The sequence below is a fragment of the Chlamydotis macqueenii genome, chromosome 12 (assembly GCF_036417535.1).
Source record: "Chlamydotis macqueenii isolate bChlMac1 chromosome 12, bChlMac1.mat, whole genome shotgun sequence".
Lineage (NCBI taxonomy): Eukaryota > Metazoa > Chordata > Aves > Otidiformes > Otididae > Chlamydotis > Chlamydotis macqueenii.
In genome coordinates this window covers 17,415,454-17,442,935 of record NC_141567.1, presented here as the reverse complement: position 1 = coordinate 17,442,935, position 27,482 = coordinate 17,415,454, and the positions used below count along the sequence as shown (strand labels likewise).

Here is a 27,482-nt window from a genome sequence, read left to right as displayed (position 1 = left end):
ATTTTCAGCCTACTGAGATCTTCCTGTACCTGCAGAGAAATCTATCACACAGCACTGCTATTCCTGTTCCAGGGCCACTGACTGTCACTTTTATCAGCTAAATAATAGTAATTTGATAATAGCAACAATTACGGGAACCTGTTTCCTCAGCTGAAACCATTGTCCCTGGCAGACTTACAGTTACTGCTGTTTTGACAAAGGCTAGATGCATAAAGAAAAAGTTGCTCTGCCAGGTAGCAACACACAAGATAGCAAACAAAACATCACCTTTCAGTTTTCTAAGAGTTTTTCCTCTAAAATGATGACTGTTGTAAACTATTTGTATCTTCTCCTAACCTGCTGAATGAAGGTGGTATATTGTCCTTAGTTAGAACGAGTAAGAGCTTGTGACTAGTATTGCTTTTTAACTTGTGCTGCTAATATTTCTGGGCTCTAAGTTGTCTTATACAAACCCGAAAGCACGCTGAAGTGCTTCAGCTCCACTGCTTCTGCGAAATAAAGACATGAGAACAGGAACTGTCTTTTCCTCTTGTTCTTGTCAGACATGTCAATGAATTAGAGCTCTGTACTTGCACACGTTCAAAGAGAAAGGGCCACAGAGGAGAACAACAGAGAAAGAACATTTAAGAGAGCACAGTAAATTTGAAAACTTGAAAGAGGAAGAAAAACACATTTCTTACAAGTAATTTTGGAGCTTCATTTGTCACCACTGCAGATGAATGGAATCTGCAAGCCCTCCCATCTCATCAATACAGTAGGAAAAATAAATACAGTAACACAACCAACTCTGGCGACAAACCAGACAACTCAAAAATGGAAAACCAGTTAGGGAAAAACCCCACCAGCCTATTGACCAACTGACGTGTTGGCCAAAGCTCTGAGCTTTTGGCTGGGAGGCTCCTAAGTGCTGGCCTGACTGTGCTCTCATAAGAGACATAAGGAGCCTGAACCTGGATTTCAGATAGGAACTGTTATACAACGCTGAACGTTTTCTAAAATCCTGCCTTTAACCCTCACAGAAATTAGGAGAGAACTATTCTAGGGCACTAGCAGTTCTCCCATTAAAGTTTTAACACAGCCTATGATACATGGGTGGAATAAATACCTTACTTGGACTTGGTAAGGGAGAACAGCTATACTTGTAAGGTTCAGAAATGCAGTACTGATTTTTCTAACAAAAGCCACATAAAAATACTGTCAGACCTGTTCCCTCTCCCTTTCAAGAACAGAGGGCCATATAAGAAACAATCATTATGTTTAAAAATCTGAATTCTTAACGTTTTTGAAATTCTAGCCAAAAACCCACAACACAGATGTCCTTTTTTTTTTTTTTTAATTCATGCCAAACGGAAGACACATGGAGCTATGTCATTTTTGATATATGCAGTTACGTTACTGTTTTCCATCAGTGTAACCAAACTAAGGAAACTATTGTACACAGTTTCAGCGAGGCTTTGAGAAGTGCATGAAGAAGTTTCACTGTCTTCTCTCAAAAGACATCAAATCATCATCCTGGATTAGTAAAGGTGTGGTATTCCCCCATCCTACCCTTCTTAAACCTTCTGTTTTTAGTGACTGCTTACATTTCACCCACTTTTGCAAAGGGACAGAGCCTACAATTGGCTAGCTAGGGTCTTTCTACTCCCACTTTAACAAGCAGCACATTTTTGTATGCCTGACTACTACACTGACCTGGTGAAGACACTGTACAGGTCTTAAGATAAAAGAATTTTAGATGTTTCATACCCAATTGCGAATGGATGAAGAGCAGACAACAGGATAAGCAAGTAAGAACAGTAAAGAAAAAGAAGAAAATGGAAAAAGAAAAGAGATTTTCAAGGAAATGTTGATCGTGAGGAGAAAGGAGCAACCTTCATAGTGTACTACCTAAGTGTGTCTTTTCGTATGTTTCAGAAGTCACACAAATTACTTATCATATAAACAAACGGGGTACCGACATGCTTCTGCAACTTGTTCTGAATTGTAGTTTTGCTAGGCATTTGGTAGGAAGACAATGACTAACAGACTAATAGCAAAATCTAATTTTCTTCTTCAGCGATGAAGAAATGGGACGAACCCGGAAGAAGGCATTTCAACTACCAAGAAAACCATCAGATACTAAAATTCCAATTTCTTGCTAATAAATGAAACTCACAAAATTACAGATTCATCCAATTTTGGCTCTTGTAAGACTGCTCTATTAAACTCTGGTAGTAGTAGACCAATATCCTCTATAATCCACACAAATTATCTTATGATACAGTATTAGGGGAATAAAATATGTCAGAAAAAGTAGTTACCACTTAAGTTTGAGGCATTTCAGCCATCCTAATACCAATGGTTGGCTTTGCAAAACCTTCTGCAGCTACCGGCAATAAATCCCGCTGAAAATTTCAAAATTTCCTACTTCTCCAGACAAATTCGCTTCATCCCCTTCTCTTCATGACTACTGGTCAGGACAGCAACATTTTCTGTAAAAGAAAGACAATTATGTTATTTCAAACAAATTTCAAATGTGATTTATTGTTCATTTTCCTTCTTTAGTGATCTCCTGATCTCTTAAATGCTACAAGAGCCACATATAAAGACACTTGAATTCTTTTTAGAATTCTGGCTGCATAGCTGGCACACCACTCTCTTCCTCCTCCTTAGCATTAAAATTTATTTTCTGAACCCCAGGAGCATGCTGCTGCAGCACCCTTTTAATTTTATCTGCTATGTAGCCACAGCACTAGCTTTGCAATACAGGCGTGTGTTGAAGCGCACGCATCGAAGAACAGTCTGTCGAAGCCAGCTAGTGTAATTGAGGACTCTCCCTAGGAAAAGGAACAGGCAATCTTAAAAGTTTTCTTATCTTTAATTACAGTTTCTAAACAAAATATAAAGAATGAGCCAGGAAAAAATGAAGAAAACTAGCTACATATATTACATCTTTTAACAGAACAAAAGCACGCAGGTTTATGTCACTTATGTTTGCACATAAGCAGTTCATGGTGGTTAGACCTTGATTCCAGTTACTCACATAAGTTACTTTCACCTTAGTTCAGCATAATTGATCAGAAACATTTACAGGGATGCTCATCTCCTAAATAGAGCAGCAGAGAAGTATTTGTTGGTTTTCTGACAGTGTCTAGGCTGCGCGTCTAACATTCCCAGAGGTCTTTTAAGTTACTCAAGGAGACAGTACTGTCTAGTTCTTTCTGGGTGTTTTTTGTGGTTTTTTTTTTTTTTTCCTCCTTCCCCCTGCCCCCCATATTCTGCTACCACGACTTCCAGTATGAACACATTTGTGGATGACAAAGTTGGTGAAAAGAAAACAAACACAAATACCCAAATAAATTATTTGTATTATGAAGGCCACCGATAACGTGGAGCAAAGTGCTTTATAACTTCTGTGAAAAGAAATGCCAGTCTGGTGAGCATACACAGGCAGCACTGATGAGCGTGACGAGCAAATCAATCAACTGCTGAGCAGCATAAGCAAAATGCCTTGGCAACGGTTATCACAACAAAATCATCTTTTTAGGACATTTGAAAGGAAGATACTGAAATAGCTTTGCAGATGAGCAGCAACAGGTGAAATGAGTAAGAGCCATCATAACAGAAAGCACACATTATGTGCTTAAAAATGTAATTACTGAGGACAGGTAAAGGCTGAGCTGCTATTTAGTCTTAAACTTCAACTTGTGGCTCATCATCTAAATGGAGATATTAGAGATAAGTCAAGAGCTTGCTCTGGATAGAGAAGATTTAATGTTCTCCTTCCAACTGGTCTGACAGTTACCAACCAATTTGCTTTTGCAGATGGAATTACCCACTGATACAACGCAGGGGAAGAACAGAAAGGAGAACAGAGCCCTGCAAAGCCTCCAGGAATAGTGGTGAGAGAATAGCACAGTTCTTACTTCTTGAGAAGCTCACTCAGCACCAAGTTTTTTTTTCATATTCTGGAGCTCTTTGAATTAAGAAAAAACAGCCCTGAAGAACGGAGAAATCAGCAAACGCTTCATGGCATGGAACAGCTGCATTAAATATACATTTAAAGTCTCTCGATGGGCGATGCTTTTGTGTAAAATTTTAACTCCTTCCAGAATATTTTTTTTTTTTTCTGGCTAGGAGAGCAAAGGACTGGGAACTTTGTGGACTTAGGCAGCATGCTCAATTTAGAGAAGCCGGCTAGGGCAGGGGGCCAGATTTCTCCTCCTCTAGTGCTTAAGCCTGCACTATGCATTCCCAAATTGCAGGCACCTGTGGGCATATCCCTACAGGAAACACCGAGATAGGAAAACACGGCCGTAGCCACCTCTGTGTCTGACCTCAGATGGAGAGAATAACGGTAGAAATAGTACCCAAGGTATGGCAATACTAAAATTCACCAAGGGCTAGAAAATAACGTACTTGACATCCTCACAGTTCCCAGGACTGTTATTCCAGGAACTTACCTAAACTAAACCCAAAACTAACAGAATCTTAAAAAAAAACCCAGGTGTGGTTAAATTTCTAATTGTGCTGCTTCTTTAAATGTAGATGAGCTGGAATACTATAATAAAATACCAACATTTACATCTACTTTCCAGTTTTAGTTGCGTGTAGGCACTTTTACTTCTGTCCTCAGCTTCCGCAGACTTTGCACTGCAGTAGCGCAGGGTTTTGCTTGCCACTTGCCTTTCCCTGCAGAACTGCACTCCAACACCTCTAGCACAGCTGGAGATGGCACAGGTTCACCACCACAGCTTTATACAAATCAGGTGTTCTCGTGGGGAACACTTAGGTGATTTTTGAAGCTGCCATTACATTATATTTTATAGGTGCCACAGAAAACATTTTATCACCAACATAAGTGTATTGCATATTAAAAGGTAACTGAGTCAACAAGTGGTATGGAGATAATATATAAAGTTGTTATTGTACTCACAAACAGCACACTGACTTAAAAAATGCAATTTACCACTCAAAAAGAAAAAGAATCAAACCTTGGCACAAACTAATATATTTATTTTTGTTTCAGTGCTCAATACTATAGATTAATTTACAACATTGGAAGCTCATTGATAAAGATGACATGAAAACCTTGCCTTTTAGCTGCTGGTCTATATTTATCAGACAATTAATACAGATGGAGTAAATGAAAACGTAGCTGAATCCCTCTCCGTTCTTCCCTTGGCTTTCTGCAGAAGCTGCAGGCAGTACAAACGCAGTATGAAAAGAGCTGCCATGTGATTCAGTCCCATACAAGCTGTCCTCAGAAAACAAAGAGCAAGGAATGCTAAACAAATGAATCACAAGCCATTTCTGCAAAACATCCCCTACTTTCTAGCAAGTGCCAACGCTGGGAGCTATCTGTACTGTTAATCTGAGTGACAACCCATGAGTAAAAGGGCACCTAATTACAAGATTGGTAACAGGAAGGCTCCATTTCCAAAACCACCATACAAATTATGATTGCTGACTGTGGAAGGAGGCAAAAACTGAAGCAAATCCACAAGGAAACAAAGCCCTGATTTGGGAAATATTTTTCACATTGATGTTGACTGCACGTGAACTCTTCATGGGCTGTGAATGACTGGTGATACTTCAGCGTTCTGTACATGGCCTGATTTTTGTTGTAATTATTACTCTTTGCTTTTAGATGGCTATCAGATTTGCCAAGCTAGCAGGATTCTGGCAGCATTTATGCTATTTAATGTATCAGCTTGTTGGTATCTTGGCCACAAAAACCTGCAAAAATACATAATTACAAATATGCGTGTTAGGCTGTCCTTTTTGCATGATACAGTAAAGAGAGGACAAACAGATTATTTCCAAATTGGCTGTCTCAGCAAAGCATAACACGATATCAGAGCATCAATATCAACAACCAAAGCATTTCATTAAACCATCAATGAAATTTCACAGGCCTCCTGCACACAATGGACGTGTGACAGCTTCGCCAAAGAGGCCGCAGGAATCAGCTGGCACAGAAAATGCTGAAGATAGGATTTCTAGAGCTCCCTCTGAAGCGCAAGGGGACACTGCTGTTCGTTATTACTGCACACGTGGACATGCTGCTGAGGTGACGGCATTTTAAACTGGCATTACCAAACCGTTGATCAGGTAATAAAGAGGGATGCATTCTGTTTTCGGAGAGTATGACTTCTCCACTTCAAAACTGTCTCCTTGGGTGAAGAAATGCTGTAGAAACACTACATCCAGTCTTAAAGGAAATAGAGAAATGGAATGAATCAGTACAGAAATGTGCCTTCCTCTCCAGACATACGTATGTTTTTAATATAAGCTCACTGATGTACAGAAGAAGAGACTCAGAAAAAGAGAGTTTAAAAAGTTTTTGATTTTTAGTCAAAACTTAAAAAAAATACTAAATATAGCATGAATATACTGTCTAAAATAGAACTGATTCATGTGGAGAAAGGAAGTATTTACTGACTTGCTCATGCCTGAGGACTCTTAAAAACAAGTATCTATTACTCATGCTTTTGAAGGATTTGCTACTCCTGAACTACTGATCTGAAAAAGCTTTTGACACGGCAAGATGAAGACATGTCCCAAATGCCTACTGTGTAGGCTGAAAGTCTGTGTGCTCTCAGAACGCTATTCTTTTCATTGAAGAAAGGAAAGATTTGCAAGAGGAGGAAAAAAAAGAAAGGTATTAATTGCTTTGGTTCTGGAAATGAGGTGAAAAGAAGGTCCTCTGCCCAGAACCACCATCAGCTCTTTTTCTTGTAGTCTGATCATCCAGGCACAAGTTAAAACCAAACTCTGAAAATACATCAACCTACCACCCTGTGCCCACATCCTGCTGACCCTAAATGGAAAGTACTACATCTTAGAGCTGTAGCAGCCATCCTAAAAAGTTGGAAACCATTCACTGTAATCAAACTGACTTTCTAGGACACAAACCTGGCAACTGTACCTGGAAGTGACGTCATCTTGGGTGTATGCATTGGGAACATATTTTGTTTTACCAAATAAAATATCTTGCCATGAGCTACCAAGATGAAAAACCAAGCTCAAGATAATGAACATGGCACGTCTGAAGTGAAACGGTTGAAATCAAAACCCAACTAATCTCATCCTCCCACCAAAAAACCCCAAACACTCATGTCAATAAGAATCAGTGATGGAATTTTGAGACCACCAGGGAGTATTTCAGGTCCTCAGCTGCATCTTTCCTACTGAAATTTTTATTCATTAATTTTTGGTCTAATATCACAGACCTAATATTATTTAATAAAAAGAGAAAGTTAGCAGAAAGATGACAGAAGGTACTATCAGTCATTATGAATGAATCACGTAGTACGAAGTTCTTCTAGATTAAAGACACACATGGTTTGTTAGAGCTTGGAAGAGAGTTTTAAGCTCAGCCAAAATGACTTTATTGAATTCAGAAAGAGCTGTACAGTTGTGTGAGGGAGGCTGTGGGATAGGAGACAGGAACAGGAGCAGCACCTGTCAATAAAGCAACAGAAGTCTACTGCGTTATTTTTACTGTTCTTTGCTGTAACAAGCAGAACGTCCTATCTCAACAATCACTGACAATGTAGGCTATTACTGGAGTTTCACACTCACAAAAGTCGTACAAATATCTGAATCTGGCTTTCCAGAGGAGGGCTCTTGGCCCAGCAATGCAAGCCTCAGGTAGCAATACGGACAAAGGGATGCAGGAAGAAGGGAAAATCAGCAGTGCTAGAGCAACAGGAAAAATGGAAAGCAACAATAAAAACCCCACCCAACCCCAAACACTCAACTGGCTGTTTATGCAACTTTCTTTCACAAACTAAACCCCAAACTTGCACTGGGATTATGAGTTGAATTTCAATCCACTCCCCCACCCACCACCACGCTGCTTTGCTGTTTGCCGAGCTTTATTAGAACCATCTGCGAGATCCTCCCCTTCCAGTTTCTTCTGTTAATCTGGCAGCTGCACTTTATCATCTATTTAAAAATCTTTGTTTCAAAGTTTTTGAGACAGAAGGTCTTTGACAGGCTAAAAATTATATCTAAAATCAACAAAGAAGCCACATCATATGCTGTGCTTTACAGATTAAAGGGGAAGAATGAAGTTGGAGAATATCTATGTATTTGTAAAGGGAAGATAAATGAAGGTTTTAGGGATCAAGAAAATTTTTACCAATGCAATTTATCTGACAAAAGCTGCAATTTACTGAAGTACTGAAAGTTCAACCAGGCCAAGTGCAAAGTCCCACACATGGGTCGGGGCAATCCCAGGCACAAATCCAGGCTGGGCAGAGAATGGATTGAGAGCAGCCCTGAGTAGAAGGACTTGGGGATACTGGTGATCGAGAAGCTCAACATGAGCTGGCAACGCGCGCTCACAGCCCAGAAAGCCAACTGCATCCTGGGCTGCATCAAAAGCAGCGTGGCCAGCAGGTCAAGGGAGGTGATTCTGCCCCTCTACTCCGCTCTCCTGAGACCCCACCTGGAGTACTGCATCCAGCTCTGGAGCCCCCAATGTAAGAAGGACATGGACCAGTTGGAAAGGGTCCAGAGGAGGGCCACAAAGATGATCAGAGGGCTGGAGCACCTCTCCTGTGAGGACAGGCTGAGAGAGTTGGGGCTGTTCAGCCTGGAGAAGAGGAGGCTCTGGGGAGATCTTATAGCAGCCTTCCAGGACCTAAAGGGGGCCTGCAGTAAAGATGGGGAGAGACTCTTTAGCAGGGCCTGTTGTGATAGGGCAAGAAGGAAGCAGATTCAGTCTTGATATTAGGAAAAACTTTTTTACACTGAGGGTTGTAGAACACTGGAACAGGTTGCCCAGAGAGGTGCTGGATGCCCCATCCCTGGAAACATTCCAGGCCAGGTTGGACGGGGCTCTGAGCAACCTGATCTGGTTGGAGATGTCCCTGCTCCTTGCAGGGGGGTTGGACTAGATGGGCTCTAAAGGCCCCTTCCCTAACTATTCTATGATTCTATGTTTCTATAAGTTGCCACTGCAGAATAGTTTCAAGCTCATCATCATCACACATTGACAGAAGCAAAATAAATGCAGAGAAGACTTCCTTACAGCATCTCATTGGCAAAAGATAGGCAAGGGGAGCACTAAGAGAAGGAGGAATGTTGATGAAGTATAGTAGCAATGCTAGAATGATTTTCTTTATACATGATACAATTATTAAAACTTTTTGAATGCCAGAGTCATAGGCTTTAGACTTTTTAAAATTAAAAGTACCTCAGAATCCAATTGTCACTGCAATATCCTGTATTCACCTTGTCATAAATCCTGAATGCTGTGTGCTTGTGTACAGATGACTACACACCTGAAATTGCGTCTCCCTACACTACACCTTTTAAAAGTGGGTTAACATAGCAGTATGCTTTGTACACGTACCAGTCAGCCTAGGCAAGATTTATTAATCAGTTAAAAAAAAAAAAAAAAAATTCAACATGCATTGCAATCCTCTCCTTAGCTTTATTAGCCTGTGTGGCTGCTGCTTCTAAAGTTTGAATCACTCTATATGACCCTCCTAAACCATATTTCTTCACTGATATGTACAGATATCCTTACTACCACCACGCACGTCATCATGGCAGGAGAACTTCTGCCTGCAGCATATGGCAGGGCACATCATCACTGATGAAAAATGGCAAAAATCCGTGTGGCTTTAACTTGGTCTAACATTTTTCTCCTCCAAAATGTTTCTGCAGAAGTATTTGCCTACTTGTATGAGAACGGTCAACTCTAACTTCTGGGAGATTAACAGAGAAAGACTTTGCTTCCACGTTTCTCCAAATAATCTCACAAAACATTTTTTAAAATAAAGAAAATGCACTTTAAGTAGAAACACAAAATACTCATGGTTTTAATACTTGAGGATACTACTTCTACTTTTTGATTTACAATATTATGAACATTTTCTTTCTTTGCTCCCCTGTAAATAAGTACTTTGTTCTTCCCACGCTGTTGCTATTTAAAAGGTAACAAATACAGACATTAAACTGCCATCAAATAATATTGGTATGTGTGTAAATTTGAAGAATATGAGAAATTAACTGGTCTTTTTATCATCTCCCCAGAGTTACTTCAATACTGGAAAGAACTTTCTCCACAAATGCAAAAGACCTGAATTGCATTGAACTCTGTAAATCATATCTGAGACATGCGCCCTGTCATCATCTCCCATTACCTGATTCTCTTTTATACAACTTAAAGCTCACATCTTCCCTGACCAAATCCTTAATTCCTTGTTTAAACCAGATAATTTAAAGTTTCTCAAGTACTCAGTATTTGACAAGACTTCTCCAGCTTCATACACTGGGATTTGTCAGTTTTTTCCCCACCCTTTCCTTTCAATCACAATAGAACTTTTTTTTTGTTTTAAATAAATGTATTAAGCAGTATTTCAAAATAGTCATGAACAAATTGGCTTATCTTCTCCCTTGAACTTTATCATAAAATAGTAAGACAAATGAAAGATCTTGTACTTGCACAGGCTCTACAAAAAAAAAGATGTAAATGTAATAATTTGAGTTGACAGATCATTCAAGGCAGACTTTAAAGGTGGTTTCAGAAGCACTAGAAACAGTACTGTCATTATTTAACTTTATAAATTTTATATGCAAATAAAATTTAAAAACATAGTAGACCTGAAAAGATTTACATTAAAAGAAAATCCATATATATTTTCAGATAATTGTATAAAAAAGTAGATCTGCTCTTGAAAAGTGTCGTGGGATCTCTCAGGAGAATTAATGAAATAACCACAGAGCACGCATGCGTGTCAGCAACTGGGAGGAGAGATTTTTATTACAATACTTAACATTACTTTTGTTAGCACACACTTCACTCCATTGGCTTATTAGCAATTCTGGTAAAATAAAAATCTCTTGTGAAAGTAAGAACTTGAACAAAACCAAAGTTGGAGAGAACAAACTTAAAATTTATCTTCTCCTCCCTCATCTTTTGTATTTGAAAAAATATCATTTGGATGGGAAAAAAAACCCCAACTCCTACAAATCCTCTTTCCAGGTCACCTTTGATCTTTACAGAATATATATTTATATTTATTAGCTAGAAACAACAGCAGCAGCAATTTACAAACCCCCCACCTCAACGTATACCCCTCTTTCAAGGTATCATGAATACATTCAGCCAAAATCTCAAACAAAAGAATGCTTGAGACCCTAAAAAAAAAATTACACCCTCTTTTCAAAAGTCATTTTTGTTGCTCTTGAATATATAATGTTGATTCCCTGGTTTCAACACACCAAAGAAAATGTGAAATGGCACTGTATTTCCTGATGTAACTCCAGGGCTGCATCTCAAACAAGCCTACATTAACACGCTGCCTCAGACCGCGGCTGTCAGCTTCAAATACTCTCCCCCCAGGACCAGACCCTCGTGGATGTACGACAAAGGCTATCAGAAAATCTTACTGAATTGTGATATGGAGAGAAGCTGGCAGATGGAATGTGTGCATGGCATTCTCCTTATGAAATCTGTTCATACGAAGAGAATCTGTTTGAAGCCTGCTGAACAGTTTAATACCATGTACAAGAGCAAACGGACGGTCCCCAGCATCAGTGTCCTGAAAGAACTTTTGTACAGCTGCAACTTGAGTACCTGAATAAACACGGCATGAATCCTAACACCTCCTCCTTGGACACATCGCTTTCCAAAGCACAGCAGGTTGATGCAGCACTCCGCAACCCACTTAACTTGCAGGGATTGATGGGCAATTATGCTGTACACGCACGTACTGTTGAGTCATGGTGCAGTTTGTTCTTTGCTTTCGCTAAGATCGAGACTCCATCTCTGTTGATCCTGTGTGTCCCTTGAACCAAATCGCAGACAAGCAAATAAGTCATCAGCTTTCAGGATGAGAAGTGATGTGGCAGGAAGCTGGTATGTATTTTGACTGACTGTTAGCACAGTTTCCTGATTCACTGACACTGAAGCTGCCCTTCTCAGTGTGGGTTGCACAGAAGTACTCAGCCCAGCAAACTGCCTCAGCTGTCACACAGAACACCACGGGAGCCCAGAAATCCAGCATGCCCCAGGAGAGGGCTCGTGGCTGCACGTGGAGCGCAAGCAGCATCCCGGACAAAGCTGGAAAATTCCAGGTATGTGTTGCACCAAGCTCTTCCCACAGCTGTGGCCAGACAAAGAAAACTCAGTGCAGCATGAAGCTATAAAGAAATGCTTTAGCTGAATTTTCCTAATCACTGAAGTCAGAAATGCAATCTTTACTTAAATGTTAAGCTACATCCACGGGCCATTAGTCAAAATGCCTTTTCTTTTTAATAGTTTTACCAGCTTTAACATTTCATAACACCATTATTTTAAGCCTGGCCTGGACAAGAATTCACATTGATCTTTAGGAAAATTATTTTCAAAAGACCATGCTAAAACATCTCCCATGTATTGCCATCGTTTGTCAAAGTCTTACTTAAAAGCAGGTATTAAGATAAATTAAACGGATCAGGAATGGAGTACTTCCAAGAACATGAATGATGGTTACATTAAGTTTGTGACAAGAGCCAGTCCACACATTTTGACTTCTCGATGAAGTACCATTTAGTCCTCGCAATGAGAAATCTAAAGCAAGAAACTAAAGCAGAAAGCAAATAGAGTTGGTGCAAACAGCCAAATGCAACAAATACTCCTGGCACTGAATTAGTGAGATAGCGTCGCAAAATGAACACCAGCCTAGTTAAAATGACCAGAGCTGCAGGGTCAGTCAAAAGTATCAGCAGAGTTTATTCAATGCCCTGAATAGAAAATCTAGCTGGACACTTAGAAATTTAATAAAATAAAACTAGTAGTATTTGCTAAAAAGTCACCTTAAGGCAAACAGCACTCAGAGTAACATCCTGCAAAGGTCTGAGGACACTAGAGGCTTTGCGATTTCTCATGATGTTATTTCTCTTCCCTCAAATATTTTAAGGCACTTTTTCTTGTTCTGACTGCAGTTTAAAAATACTGATGGAAATAAACTAGAGGTGTAACAGGGAATTGCAAGAAGCACTTAGTATAATGTTAAAATACGTATCAGGCATTTAAATGACACAAAATTCAGAAATGTTAAATGGTTCAAGTTTTTTCCCCAAAGTTACCAGAAATGCTCTTGCCTGTGACCTGCACTGTCCTGTCATTTATTTTTTCAGTGTGCACAGCATAGTGTTGCGCTGTTTAAAACCAACTCTTTAACCAGTTCGCCACAGCATATCGATTGAACACAACAGGGAAATTTGGGATCATAATACAAAGCATCTCTGTCTTTCAAAACACTGAAGAAAAGGAAGGTAATTTCTTTAAATTCTCTCTTACTAGAGACAGGCTGGGCATTAAGTGGTTTTGGCAGCTACTGTCCTTGAGCGGTATAAAACAGCTGCAAGCTAGAAACAATCGGTACTGTGCAATATGGCAACGGGCAGGGACAGCGGACAATACATAGCAAGTGTTACCCTAGCTCTGGCTTGCCATTAGACTAACAATACGGTTCAGCTGCAGTATCACTTCATGCTTCTGAACAGGACAGAGCATTTTATCAAAAAAGAGTCTTAAAAGGATGATACTGAAGCTTAGTATCAAGCTGAATGTGAATTATACACTTGAGAACCTTGGAAGCTTTAATTCTAAACTCTCTTGCCAGAGAAAAATGTTTATCTGAAACCTTCAGTTAAAGAAAAATGAGTTAAAATAGGGTAGAAAAATACTATCAAAACAGTAACATGAAAGGAGTCACTTAATAACACACATAGCTGAAAACCCACACCTGAGAAACAGTTCACTGGGAACACACAGACAGGAGGAAACAGGTAACAGCGACAAGGGGGGAATCCTGGACCAAACCAAGCTCTGCTGCTGGACACGAGCATTGGATGGGCTGGTGCAGACCACAGGGCCAAAGTGACATGGCTCAACTAGCTAAATGAATTGTCCAGGGTGAAATAACCTCAGTGAACGTTATACTTCAATAAAACGGTTACCAAAGCTACAGAGAAATCTGTTAAATGCTCCTCTAGAAGGCCATTTTATTACATGGTAGTTCCAAATAGAACTCAAAATTGGTAAAGCTGAAGTAACGAGTCACTTTTTCAAACATTTTACTCCTAAGCGCAAATTTAGGGACAGAGGACTTGACTGTCATGGAAAAGTAAGAGTGCTCCATCTGCGCATCCCTAAGAAGGGACATTTGAAATAACAGAGATGAAGTGCAGATTAAGCAAAGTTGCCAAATATCAAAGATGTTGAAAAGAAGATAAGAAGGATCATAAATACCCTAAGGAAAGCCCCAGAGAGGACAAAAAAGGTTTACAAGATGCCAGCAGCCCAGCAGATCAGACCAAAAGTCCAGCTCATCCATTAGTCCGCTTCTGGCAGCAGCCCAGAGCATAAAGGCATAAACAGCAGCACTCTCTCCAAACCCTGGCCCCATCTCCAGCAATTTGCAGCTTAGAGACTCCTGTAAAAGAAATGGTGTCTTTGTACTTTACAGTCTTGCATGGAATTTTCCTTCAAAAATTTATCCTGTTACCTTTTGAACCCATTTACAATTTTGTATCCATAACATCCTGTGGAAGGACATTCCACAGCTTAACAGCTTTGTCTGAAGTACCTTTGTGCATTTGTTTTGAGCTGCCAGGTTCTTGTCAGGGGAAAAAAAAAAACCAAAACAACAAAACAAAACAACCAACGAGGTAAGAAACTTGTTCCTTTGTATCACCTCTATTTACTTTTTCCTATGCCATTATGCTTTGTGATTTCTTTTACAGGCCTCCCTCAGCCTATCATCCAGTTTGAAGCATCCTGATATACGTAATTATTTGGAGTGGAGGCTGCTCCATACCTCCATTCCTTTTCGCACTCTTTTCAAGTTAAACTGCATGTCATATTCAGATGCTTTTGAAAAGAAGGTGAAAGAATTTTAGAGTATGGAGAACAGAGAGGCATGTTTAAAGGCAGATAATTTTTGGAGGGGGAAAACCACATAGAAAATAAAGGAAGGTTCACTGTGATGCTAGGTGTTTCCAAGCAACAGAACTGTTCAAGCATTATTAAAAGAAGATTTAAAATAGGGAAATAAACTTTAAGAGTCGTAGTAGAAATAAATATTTTTCCTGTGCCTTCATGCTTTGCAGAGCTGAAATAATTTTTGTGCTCTGTTTCCCATCAAATGAGCACTTCACCGCATTTTGGAACTTTCTACCCCTTCTGTAAAGAGACAGCCATGCCAGAGGCAGTACGCTAATAAGGCTGTATTCCAGTTGCATTCCTATTCAGCAAGGAAAGAAAAGAAATAATGGAGTGAAACAGATTGCATATAAATGGACAGTGGGTGGTGGTAAAGGAGGATGAAGAATGATTACCAGTCATCTTATACTTTTAAAGTCGTAAGTGTAATATCCGGAACTTACTTTTTCTTAAAAGCCAAGTGGGATCTTTATTATTCATTTCCAAAAGTACAAATTATTCACAAAACATTTGAGAACGGATTTGGATGCAGTACACTGGTCAGTCTGGGGAAAAAGGCTCCCCTGGACCTGGGATGCCCTCAGCTCACCATTGCCTGCACTGAAACACCACGGAGCAACCTGCTACAGGGAAAGGCGCTTTTCTCAGCTTACCACCACCTGATGGTATGCTAGTGGTACCCTGGGAAACGGCTTGTGGCAACTGTTCCTTAATAAAGGAGTAGTTAATGAATTCCAGCTGAGGTCAGCTCAGGTCACTGAGTCCCCCTGGGGTAAACATGGTGTATTAAGAAGATGCATCAAACCATCCGCACAGCCGGCTACACGCACATACACACAGTTTTCCTCCCTCTTGTATGCTTCTACACGAGGTCAAGCGTGAGTGCAAGAGGCTTGATAGTTCTAGAGACTGATAGTGCTCATTTGCTTCTACAAAATGTATTTATTAACATTCTTGAGAGGCTGCCCACTTCTAACTGCCAGTATCTCAAATATCGAAGAGTAAAATCCCATAGGAGACACACACAAAACGTATTCCACACAGAAGTTTTAGAGTATATTTCTTCAGATAAAAAAAAGAGCTCATAAATGCTGTAAGTTGCATTAAAAATGCTGGTTTCCATTATTTAATAAAAGCTACCTGCAGCTGTCATTCATGAGAATATTTTAATTTTTGTAATCTGCCCAAGCAATCTCAATTTTTTGTTGCTGTTAAGTTGCAGTAAGTATATTTGCAATTTTCCCAGGAGTGAGATAGAGGAAAGGAAAAAGATTTTCCAGTGCTACCGTATCACAACAGAGCTTTCCTGCTTAGGAATTCACTGTATAATTGAATTTTGGCGGCTGTAAAATTTTTGCTGTCTTCATAAAATCTCTTTAATTTGGCAGAGTTATGAGGGTTTGGAGAAAAAAAAAAAACCAAACAACAATTTCTGTATTTTCAGTAGACTATATGAAGCGTTGATAAAATCCAGTATTTACTAAATACATTTCAGGACTCTGGGACCTAGGGATAAATACAGGACAAGACTGGAGGAAACACTAGGTTTTCTCCATATGACTGTCCTTGAAAATATGCACGTAGATGGGAGACAACTCACTGATATTCACACACTATGTAGCACTTCCGATACCTTAACACTTTTCAGCATATGACTTCATAACCAGAATGCTGCTACGAGCAGCGACAGTAGGTTAGCAGTCAGCAGAAATAAAGCGCGTGCATTATGCTGCTGCTCCGCAGTGTTTGCGGGGGGAATTCTTCACATCTCTCCGCTGCCCACTCTGCATAAACGTATCCGAGTCTGAGCTGCTGCTCCGCCACAATTTTCCCACTGTAATCTGCCGCCTGTTATTCTCTCAAACCCCATCTGCAGGTCATTTTTCTATCAAATGAGCTGGTTAAAATACCTCCTCCTTTTTTTTTTCTTTAAAACCCAGGGGAATTTCAAATAGCCCAGCACTAACCAACAGGAATTTATTTTAACCATTTTATTTAAAATACCAACACTTTCGTATTGCTGCAGCTTAGCAGCTCTGACTGTTTTCACGCAGACTCCCTTCACACTTTTATCTTTTTCAGACACACGCTTGAGCTTGCTGGGTGCTGAGAAGCATGGCTGAAAGAGTAACTTACATTATTTTCTTTTAGGCTCAGACCTGTTTCCACATAGAGTTTTGAGCATTACACAAAATTTATATAAAACAGGAATGTGTACCATTGTGAAAACAGCTCCTTAACAAGTAAAAATATTTAGAAGTGTATACTGAGGTAACCATAAATCCTCTTTCCCTTTGTAATCTAAGAAATTTGGAGGTGATTTTCCTTAAGTAAGGGAAACAAACTGATTATTCCCCAATCTTTGAGGAAGACAGCACTTAAGAGTTAAAAATCTGCATATGATTTATAACTGAAGTTAAAAAAAACCTGAAGGTTTCTTCCTCTACAATTTATCACTCTGAAGAAAAGCATCATACTTGTCAGCATTTTCCTCCATACCAGAGGGCTGAGAGGGAACTTGACCTGGATAGGATTGTTTCCTAAACTTTGTTTTTAAAATGATCTAACAGGCCACTTGGTTTCATGCAAACTGACAAGTTTCACACAGACTGCCACATATACTCAAACTCTGCATTTAAAAATAAGCTGTTTAATGTATTTTTGCTGAGTACAGTTTGAGAACTCCTCTTGTAGGAAACCAACAGAATAAAAAACAATAGAAAATTGTTGGCTGTAACAGGGCTTGCAAGTAAAAAAAGTTTAAAATAGCTCACATCTATGTGTTATAGAAGAAAGGTAGCAAACAGAAGCCACGACAGCTAATGCTATCACAATACATTTCCCAAAAAACCACAACCTTCGGAGCACAGTGACAAAGCCACCTAACCAAAAGCGTCAGGTGTCCGTACTTCACTGCTCAGTACACACACTTATTTGTGACTTTCAGAAGTTCCAATTAAAGATTCATGCTTCACAGTAAAAATCAATTGCAAAAAGTAACAAGAACATGCATTAGGGTCCCCCCCCCCTTTTTGCAAAAAGTCCTTAAGCTATTGTTATGTAAACTAAAGGGCAAGTGTTTTTTCCTTTTTGAATTATGAACTATGCACTAGCTTACAGTTGTGTTCATTGTGTACTACTTAGGTAAAAACTGCCAGGGGAAAAGAAGGGGGAGGAAGACAGAAATTGCAGTTATGTTCTGATCATTTGAAACCAAAGCAGGAGCTCCTGGGCTAAGATCTGAGTAACAACAACCTGGCTGTAAGTGAGGAGAGGCAGATGCATGGAGACCCCTCCCGCAGCACAGAACAGTAAAAGATGCCAAACAATGGAGGAAGCCACGTCATGAATATCCTCTCATTTATTTTACAGAGATTTTAAACCTGAACCAGTTTCTGGATCTGGTTTACCACACAGCCAGAGCATCATCTGCTGCACAGCGGTCTGGGCACTGGTCATTTAAGCCAACGGTGTCCGGAAAGAGCTGTGTACCAAACAGTCCCTGGCACCACGCGGACAGGCACGCTGTCTAACCCACCCCTTTCCAGAGGACAGACCTGCAGCTCAGAAGTTGTCTTGCTCTCCCTTCACAGCAGAGGACAGTACCTATGAGGAGACTTCTTTCCCTCTTATGCTAAAGCAGGCCCCTGAAGAGTGAATTGAATTATGTGACATGCAGAATGAAGGTAAGAGAAATACTCTGTAATAACCACTTCTTCCTCTATCCCGTCACTGGACAAAAACTCAAATTGAGCATCCTTGGTTTGAGTGTCACTGGTTATCTGGACTTCAAAGAGTTTGCCAACACAACAGTATACATCTTGGCTTGCTTTCTCGCTTCAGAAAAGTTGACTGCAACCTTAACTGGGTTCTTCCTTAGTGTAATGTACTCTCTAATAATTTTTACCATTAATTACCATATAAAAATCCCTTAATTCCAGTAATTTCAGGACTGTTACCATAATCTTAGCTTTGTTTTAGTGTTATAGGTGACACAGTACAGAATATAGCACAAAAGGCCTACAGCTAGATGCCTCACACATACACAGCATTAATGGTGTAAGCAATGCTCCTTATCTGCGTTACCTGTCTCATTAAGAGTGAAGTTACACAACGCTGTCACTACAGATAAAAGACAGAGGATTCACTCCTCTCCCTGCCTTTGCGGTCAGCCATATGGTTCTGCTTCCTCTTCTGCGCCCAACAACTCACTAACACAGCATTGACTTTTGCGGAGCGAGTCAGTTAAATCAGCTGACAAAGACCTGAGGTGGTTGCACTGATGGGGGTGGGGACGAAGGGGAAGGGCAGCGTGCTCAGGAACTTCCTTAGCAGCACATAACTTTGCTCTGAGAATGCTTTCCGAGTTGCTCCATCTATCTTACCTCTATCACTCTCACCTGCAAGCCACACAGTAGTGTAAGTCTATAAACAACCGTGCAGTTGCAAGCTTGCCTCTAGCATTAGAGAAAATGGAAAAATAAGTGGAAAACCTGATAGTGAATACTTGAACTGTAAGGCGTCCTTCCGCTGCCCATTTACCCTGACAGACCCAAGGCTGAGCCAATGGAGCAATGTGCTCATAAATACAAACATGAAGTCCTGCTAGCGTGATTCTGCTGGCTGACCCCAGTCCACAGGGGCCGCACGAAGCTCAGCCAGCGCCCAGCACACCCCTATTTCACGTACCAACTCCTACAGTGCTCCCGAAAGAGGCTGCAACCTGCAAACCTACTGGCTTACAAACTTGCACTGGAAAACCATGTTGCAGTAAAGTAAACTTCAGTGGTAGTTTGCCTAAGCCTCGTCATCACACTTGTATGGGTACACTTTATTTACTCAAGAATACTTTATTGATTTAATTTAGCTTAGTAAGGAATTGACCTGGGCTAAATCAACACAAGGAGTTGAAACAAACACAAGAATATACACTAATAAGTGGCACTTTTTATTAAACCTGCTCATGGTTTCTTTGAGTTTTTTTTTTTCGCTCTGAATTTACATATTTGCCTTTTTAGGAAAAACCTTAATTTTTAGGTTGTGGCTCCATTCTTTTTTTTTTTTTTTTCAGCAGAAGGACAAACTTAAACAACTTCTACCTTTCCCGCCCCCAGCTGTTTGTTCCTATGCCAGCCTAACCACCCAAGATGTCATAGCTTTATGCTGGCAGTTGGTCCTTTTTGGCAGGATTTCCATTCTCCGGTTGAATCACTTCCCTGCTTCGGTTCACCACGCGGCTGCACAAACACACGTGCTGGCACAACACCGGGGGCAGCACAGAAGTGGAAATGAATGACCAGGAAAGGATGGGAAGTCAGGCTTTATCGGGCTGCAGTGCCACCACAGACCTGATCCCAGCTTTAATTTGCTTTCTGTTCTCCACACAAGGTAAGCTAAAGAGACATTAAGAGATGGGAGAGAGCAACATAAGACTAAGAACAAGGGAGGGATATGGCAACGATGAGCACAGAGCAGAGTCAGAGTAAAAGTATTTAAGCAGTTAAATATTGAGATGATAGCTTTTATGTACTCCACATAGTTACAAGAATTCTAAGTTCCAGAGAAAATTTAAACATATTTCACATTGCCAATGCAGATACACTATTTGATATCAATGTCTTCAGAATGGTGCCAGGTAAAGTTGCCCAAACTAATAATTTACTGCTCAATGCAGAGAAACATTTCTAGATTTTGTTAAATTCCAAGTTTGGCTATGTTGTCCTCTCAAAAGTACAAAGAGAAATATATTTTTTTTGTTAATAATAACATTGCTGAATGGTATTATTAAGAAAATTCATGAAAAGAAGCAACAATTTTGTTAAACACCTGAGATCAAGAAAATGTCTTAATTCAGAATAAGAATGTTTTTGGAAGAAGATGGGGATGAATGTGGAATTCAGTATTTCATTTCTGAAGACAATATGCTTTGGTGTTTGCAAGTATGTTCTGAAGGATGCCAAACTGCCTGCTTGATGAGTAACAGAAGAGCTCAGCCACATCCTGGCAGTTGTTAGCACAGGCAATGAACTTGTCATCTGATGCCGTTACACACCAGTGGGTGTCAAGTCCCATGAATGGAAGGTTTTTCCAAGTTTCCAACAACTGCTGCAGTCCACCAGGCAGGATGACAGGGACAGCTAGCTGTCTGGAAGCCAAGCTGTAAGAAAACCCTTCCCAATCCTCAAAAGCCAGTTCAGGAGGTCAAGCTGGTTCAGAAGGCTAACATTTCCATAGATCCCTGCTTCTGAGAAAGTCTATGTGGCCAACTGCCACAGAGCTTTGCATGCTGATAGGTAACAGATCTGAGTTACTGGAGGTTTAGGAAATGATCAAGCAATAAATCTAGGCAGAGATCCTTCACAGTCTCATCTGAAGTTCAACATTAAATTACTCCAATGGGACACTGACAGCATCAAAATCTTATAGAAGTTTTGCAGATGACTTCTGAGCTTCTCAATGATAAATATGGTTGACAAGGAAAATCAGAGAAAGACCAGCCAAAATGCCCCACATCTCTTAGCTACTTACAGCCACTTTGCTGCCTCTAAGCAGTATTTGCTTTCCTATGATTCCGTCACTAAATGTCAAAGCAGTCAAGACAAGCAATTCCAAAAATAAAGATTTAACTCCATTTTACAGTAAGTATTATTGTGCTATGGTAACTAAGAAAGCTCACATTTCAAACTGAAATAGAGGTCAGGATATACTTCAACAGCCATTTGTTTGTCCAGATTCTGATTTTATTCTAACTGTAGCTGTGTAGTTGTAAATTATTCCACATACCACTTTTTTTTTTTTAATTAATATTACAGTCAGTTAAACCATCTGCAATTTCAGTGACCTCTGAACAGACTACTTCCCCTCCTCATTGTTTTAACCTGGCAGTCCCCTCTAGCCAGCACAAGTGGACTGTGAGTCCTGTTCCCCAGCCAATGTTCTATTACAATTATCCCGCTTTTAATTTGGCATTTCATACCAATGTCTTGATACATGGTATCCTCCTCCCTTTCCTTTATCACTCATTACACTGTGAATTTCCAAAGTAATATACACTTTTTTTTTTTGTGTTGTGTGATGTACCCAGCATTCACAGATGTTATGAGAAGCAAACAGCAACAACATATAAAACCAATAAACATTTAACAAACATCAGCATTCAATTTAGCACATCATCTAAGCTACGTTGTTTAAAGACGTGGTCATAACCTACAGAGTTTTATACCAACACTAAGTTTCGATGACTAAACTGGTTCTTTCATTCGAACCAACTGAAAGTACAATGGACACAGTAGCTGATTGCATGCTGGAAACGACAGTGACTCTGTTAATTAATCCACAGGATTTCAGCACTTCTAAGCATACAGTGGTGGAAGGTCCCAGGCTTATGACTCATGCTGCAATTTTTCTCTCCTATTGTTTTGCAAATTCTCTGCTTAATGCAAAATACATTTCATCTAGAAACTTCCAGGCTCAGCAGAAACTTGAAGATAATATATTGCAAATGAGTGATGTTTCCAAAGGGTGTGTATCTACATCATCTCAAATCAATCTAAATCTGAGCTGGCATCACCCTACCCTTGTTGCTGCCTCTGAGCTTCGGCCCCTTCCTGTGTGTCTACACGGATGCTGCTCTCATGATCCCACAGTGAGCCAGTTCAGGGAGCTGATGGAGCTGGAAGCCGTGCAAGTGCTGCCATGCGGAGCCACAGGGAGTGGGCACACGGCAGTGGGGTGGGAGGGATACAGGACATGTCACGCTAAGACGGTGGCAATCCAGATTTACATAGGCTTGAGTGGAGATACACCACTAGGAGTCATTAATCATCCTGAACAAGCCATGTTTTAAAGGAAATTGGCACTCTGAGGTTTGGGTTTCATTTAAGGTATTGATTTATTCTCATAAAACATTTTAAATCGGTACATTAGCAGAAAAGTTATCCTACATATACCAGTCATATATTCCCTTAATGGGATACATAATAATGACATTTTGTCTCAATAGATCTTTAAGAGCAGATTCAAACTTCAAGGATTATGAGTTCAGTCAGAATAATGCCTGCTTTCTCTGCCTTATGGCTAGCAATAACACTTAAACTGGTTTTGATAATATCCAGGATACCACAGTAGCCATGCTGAAATCTAGAACTCTCTTCTGCTTCATTGCTTTAGCTTTGCTTAAGAGCCCATTTTTGTGTAGTAAAACAGTGCTAGCAATTACAATATATTGATGAAGATACATCAAATAAAATTGCATTGCTTTTACAGGAATACATTTCAGATTTTATCTGAGTTATAATAAAAATCTCACGGGTCTGTAAGAACAGTAAGAGGGGTGCAAGACAAGATTCAATCTACTTCCCAGTGATAACTTCTCATGCTGGGTACCCCACGGCATGAGTTCACCAAACACATCTTCAGAAGTAATGCACAAAATGGCAAATCTTTGAACATCACTTTTCCATGCAAAGTATTTCTATCAGCCTACAACCATTTTCCAGACAGGACAATTCCCACCAAGTAATCAATAATAAATATATTCAGCTATCAGTTCACCTACTAATGAGTAGCTTTTAGCATACAGCCCCTGTTCAGAGAAGTCAGGTCCTTAATAATTTACAAAACTCATTAATCTTATCCCAAAAGACAAACAAACAGCATTTGGTATCTACTCAGATTTCCAGACTAAATCAAGACAACATTTCAGAAGCAGTTAGGATCTATCAGTCAATAAATATTCTTGAAATATTATTCTGTGGAATAACTTGTCAGCAGAAGAATTATCCATCTGAAAAAGCCCATATTGTTAGAATCAAAACATCAGGAACTTTAAGAAACTTGCACTGTTGAAAATTAAATTTAAAAGTTTGAAAATTATTTAATATAATTTGAAGTCCTCTGCTCCACATAATTTCTGATTCCATTTAGATTAACCTTTTGCTCCAAATTCCATGGGGATTTTTTCCAGACATTGTATATGAACTGTTGTCCCTTCCTTATCTACATAACTAGCAAAGTCTGCCTTCCACCTAAAACATCAATGGGCAAAATTACTATATGCTATATGATAGAAATGCTTAAAAACCAGATGTACCTTCTAGCCCATGCCTGTTATATTCCCACAAAAAGCACGACGTAGAACACCATTTTACTGTAGATCATTCTGAAATGGCAGTAATTACAGAACATGCAAGTTCCTTTTTATAAAATACTCCTTTACTCACATCAGATTTTATTAGAAGCAGTGAACCACAACACTACATTGCCTTCTCAAAGGTAAATGACACCTGTTCTTCCTTAAAGTTCTTATACCACACAAACTAACATGAAATAAAACAAGGAAGAGGTAACTAAGTTCTTTAAAACAGTCAGTACTGATACAGACAATCAAAACAACAATGGTTACCTTCCTGTAAACAGACAGTTTTTATTGAGGTTTTGCATTGCATGTTCTTTTGAAACAGGGCACACAGATTAATGGATAGGTAGTGTCTTTTCAAATTCTCTTTTGCAAATAGAGTGTATCCACTTCAACCTAGTTAAACTCAGACCACCTAATTCCAAGCAGTTTAAAAAAAGAACAAACACCACAGTTTAGAAGAAAGGTGATCTGATGGGGCAAAATTATTACTTTAGTGCATGATCTGGGACATATTGAAGACTAAATACTAGTTCACGAAAGGAAAATAAAAAGATGTCCTGTTAAGAAATACAGTTTTTCTTTCTGGCTCTTATGGGGTTATATATAAACATACATATAGTTTATATGTATAAAAACTTAAATGCTTCAAAATAAAAATCTGTATATATTAATTTGTCAGTCCAACACAACTGAATATCTCAGCCTATAAATATCACTCTGACAGAGTTCTGGCTAATTAAACATTATTCCTATTTCAAAAAAGGTACTAACCTTCATTCATCATTGCCTTTAAACTAGCAGCTACACTTAGATCTGTTCATCCAAAATGTCACTTCTTAAGCAGCCCCTATACGGCCAGGGATGATTTGCAGTGTCAGAGGCTCACGGCAATGGGAAGCCAGTCTACTAACAGCACTCTCAACTGCTCAGCTGGGGTAATCTCCTTGTTACTGCTCCTGGGTGGAGGAACACACAAAATTAGGCTCTACAGTGGATGAAGCATAAATATTATAAGAAAAGCAAGTACTGCCAGATAAACAAACCCTGGTTTTGTGAACAGTAAGAAATCTTTAAGGTTACTTTTAAACAAAAGTAGTAAACTGAAAAGAGCAACTAGTGCAATTCACTGCACACTTATTCAGCTCACACCATATTCCAGGTTCAACACACAAATGTTTTTTCCATAGAAAAGTGCTTTTCTAATATTCAGAAGTAAAAGAATTTTTGAAAGACCATTCTGTCTCCAAAGACACCATTAGGATCAGTTTTCCATTCTAAACAGAAATTCCTATCTTCTCAAACAGCTCCAGCTCCTCCAAAATAACCAAACTATCCTGAGCTTTCCAGCGTACTCACCTGCCAAAAGAAACACACACTTCTAGAGGAGGAACAGTTGAAAAACGAGAAGGACGATTTAATAGCAATGAAGTTTGAATGCGCAAAAATATTGTTGCTTTTCTTGGAATTACAATTATCAAGGGTTTAGTCTAGAAAAGTTCCTTTTTAATTAGGCTGCTAAGATGAGCTGCCTTTAGCAATTTCCCCCTCTCCCATTGTTCTCTTTAAACATCTGCTCTCTGCAAGTTAGAGATGATCTGCCTTAACACTTTAAAGTTTTGTGTTCATGCATATAAAGATTAAGTCACATGCAAGCTATCCTGAATTTTCTAGATCAGTATTTCACAGAGTTTTGGGTTTTTCTACCCCAAACTCTCACTCCTCGGTAATTTGTATTTGCACATCCATTATAAAATTTTTGATTTAAAATGTTAGTGACAATGCAGTCCTGGCATGCACTTCCTAACACACAGTAATGGGCCATATACACCAGCCATTTTGTGCTATGAGTAGCCAAGAAATACACATACCATATATACTCAGATGGAACAAAGTCTGAGTATGCACCAGAGTATCTAACTTTTCACCTTCCTAGTCTGCATATTACTCGAGTGATTTGCACAGTTATGAACCTTATTTTTCACATGTGCTCCTCATCTCAGACACCAGAAGGTTTAGAACAACTTTCCCATTCACACTAGGTCCGAGCATTTTGACTCCAGACCACACACAAAACGCACAACCTTACAGCTCAGGTATTTCACAGGCTATTAAGACGCAGTAGGCTACAAAGGTGACTGGGCTTCCAGCTGCCCTCTGGGAATTGCCAAGCGAAGAATGGCAGAAAGCCTGTCTTCCACCTCCACTGCAGTGGAAAGCAGGGTTCAATGGGCACAGTTACTGTCCTTCAAAGCTACAGCACAGAGACATGAACTTATGAGGGGTTACGCAGGCTACAGGAAACAAGTTATCCCTGAATGGAAGGTTCTCATGCTTTTTTGAGGACATGTGAGAAAGATTACACATACAAATTATGTTTTCAACTGGCTTTCAGACCAGTATTTTTAAATATTAACATTTTATTAGGTATTTCCTTCATTAAGTTATCAATCTTTATTTTTCTTTCCAACACTGTGTAGGGTTCTTCTGTATTTTCCAGGGGAGGGTACAAACTCCCTGAGGGTCTTAAGTTACTTCATTGCTATAGATCAGTTTTCTCTTGTCTTACTCCTTTATAACTCATTCCTCTGTTAAAAAAGATTTTTCTCCCCTGGTGAAAAACTAATATGAAACCAAAGTTGTAGTGCTACACTTCTCCCAGAAGTAAAAGAAAGTGATACTTGAGATGCTGGATGTTTTATACTGGAATTTTATATGACATTTTGGGATACAATTTATGGCACAGAATCTTACAAAGCTTTGACATTCTCCATTTTTTATAGTTTGTAGTTACTGTATACAGCAATAGAAGTCATTAAATGTATATAATCACCATGAAAATAATCCAATGTTAAGTTCTCCATTTGAAACATAAGACAATAAAGTCTTCTGCAAATGCCGGAGTCTTTCTATCTGTAGACACACACAAGCTCATCTTTGCACCACTACCTATTTCTCTGTTGAAGAAAACCCTGAAATCAAATAGGAAAAGCTCTGAGGGGCAATTCTTGAGGTGTTCTGGAGGGACAGTTAGTTTCCTGGCTTTATCATGCTGATGTTTTATTTTATTAATAATGTAGCTGAATAAAAATGATCTGATACTGCTTCTGCATTCATGATAATGAGTCTCTGGAAAGAAATGCCTGGAGCCAAGCATGCCCAGATCTCCCGAATAAGTGGGAAAATTTCTGCACAAAGATTAGAAACATCTTAGTTTATATACATCAGTAATGTCTTTTTGATCCCAAATCCCTGTTCTACTCAAAAGAGGAAAAAAAAAAAGTCTTACAGAAAGTTTCTTAAATACGAAAATCAGTGCCTCCACTAACAAAATCCCCCAAACCCAGCTTTCCCCTTCCAAGTCTTTGTATATTAATCTCCTTTCCTTTTAGCTGCTCCAGTTCTTGCATAACA

The 27,482-nt window shown here is 39.4% G+C and overlaps 1 protein-coding gene across 2 annotated transcripts in view; it reads right to left on the bottom strand.

Moving 5' to 3' along the window:
* The window catches only part of PEAK1 (pseudopodium enriched atypical kinase 1), a 115,027-nt gene that overhangs the window by 60,075 nt on the left and 27,470 nt on the right, over nt 1-27,482 (bottom strand). For both annotated transcript variants that reach the window (XM_086757077.1, XM_086757078.1), the window contains exon 2: nt 2,301-2,471. The gene's annotated coding sequence lies outside the window, so the exon portion shown is untranslated. The remainder of the gene's footprint in view (nt 1-2,300; nt 2,472-27,482) is intronic.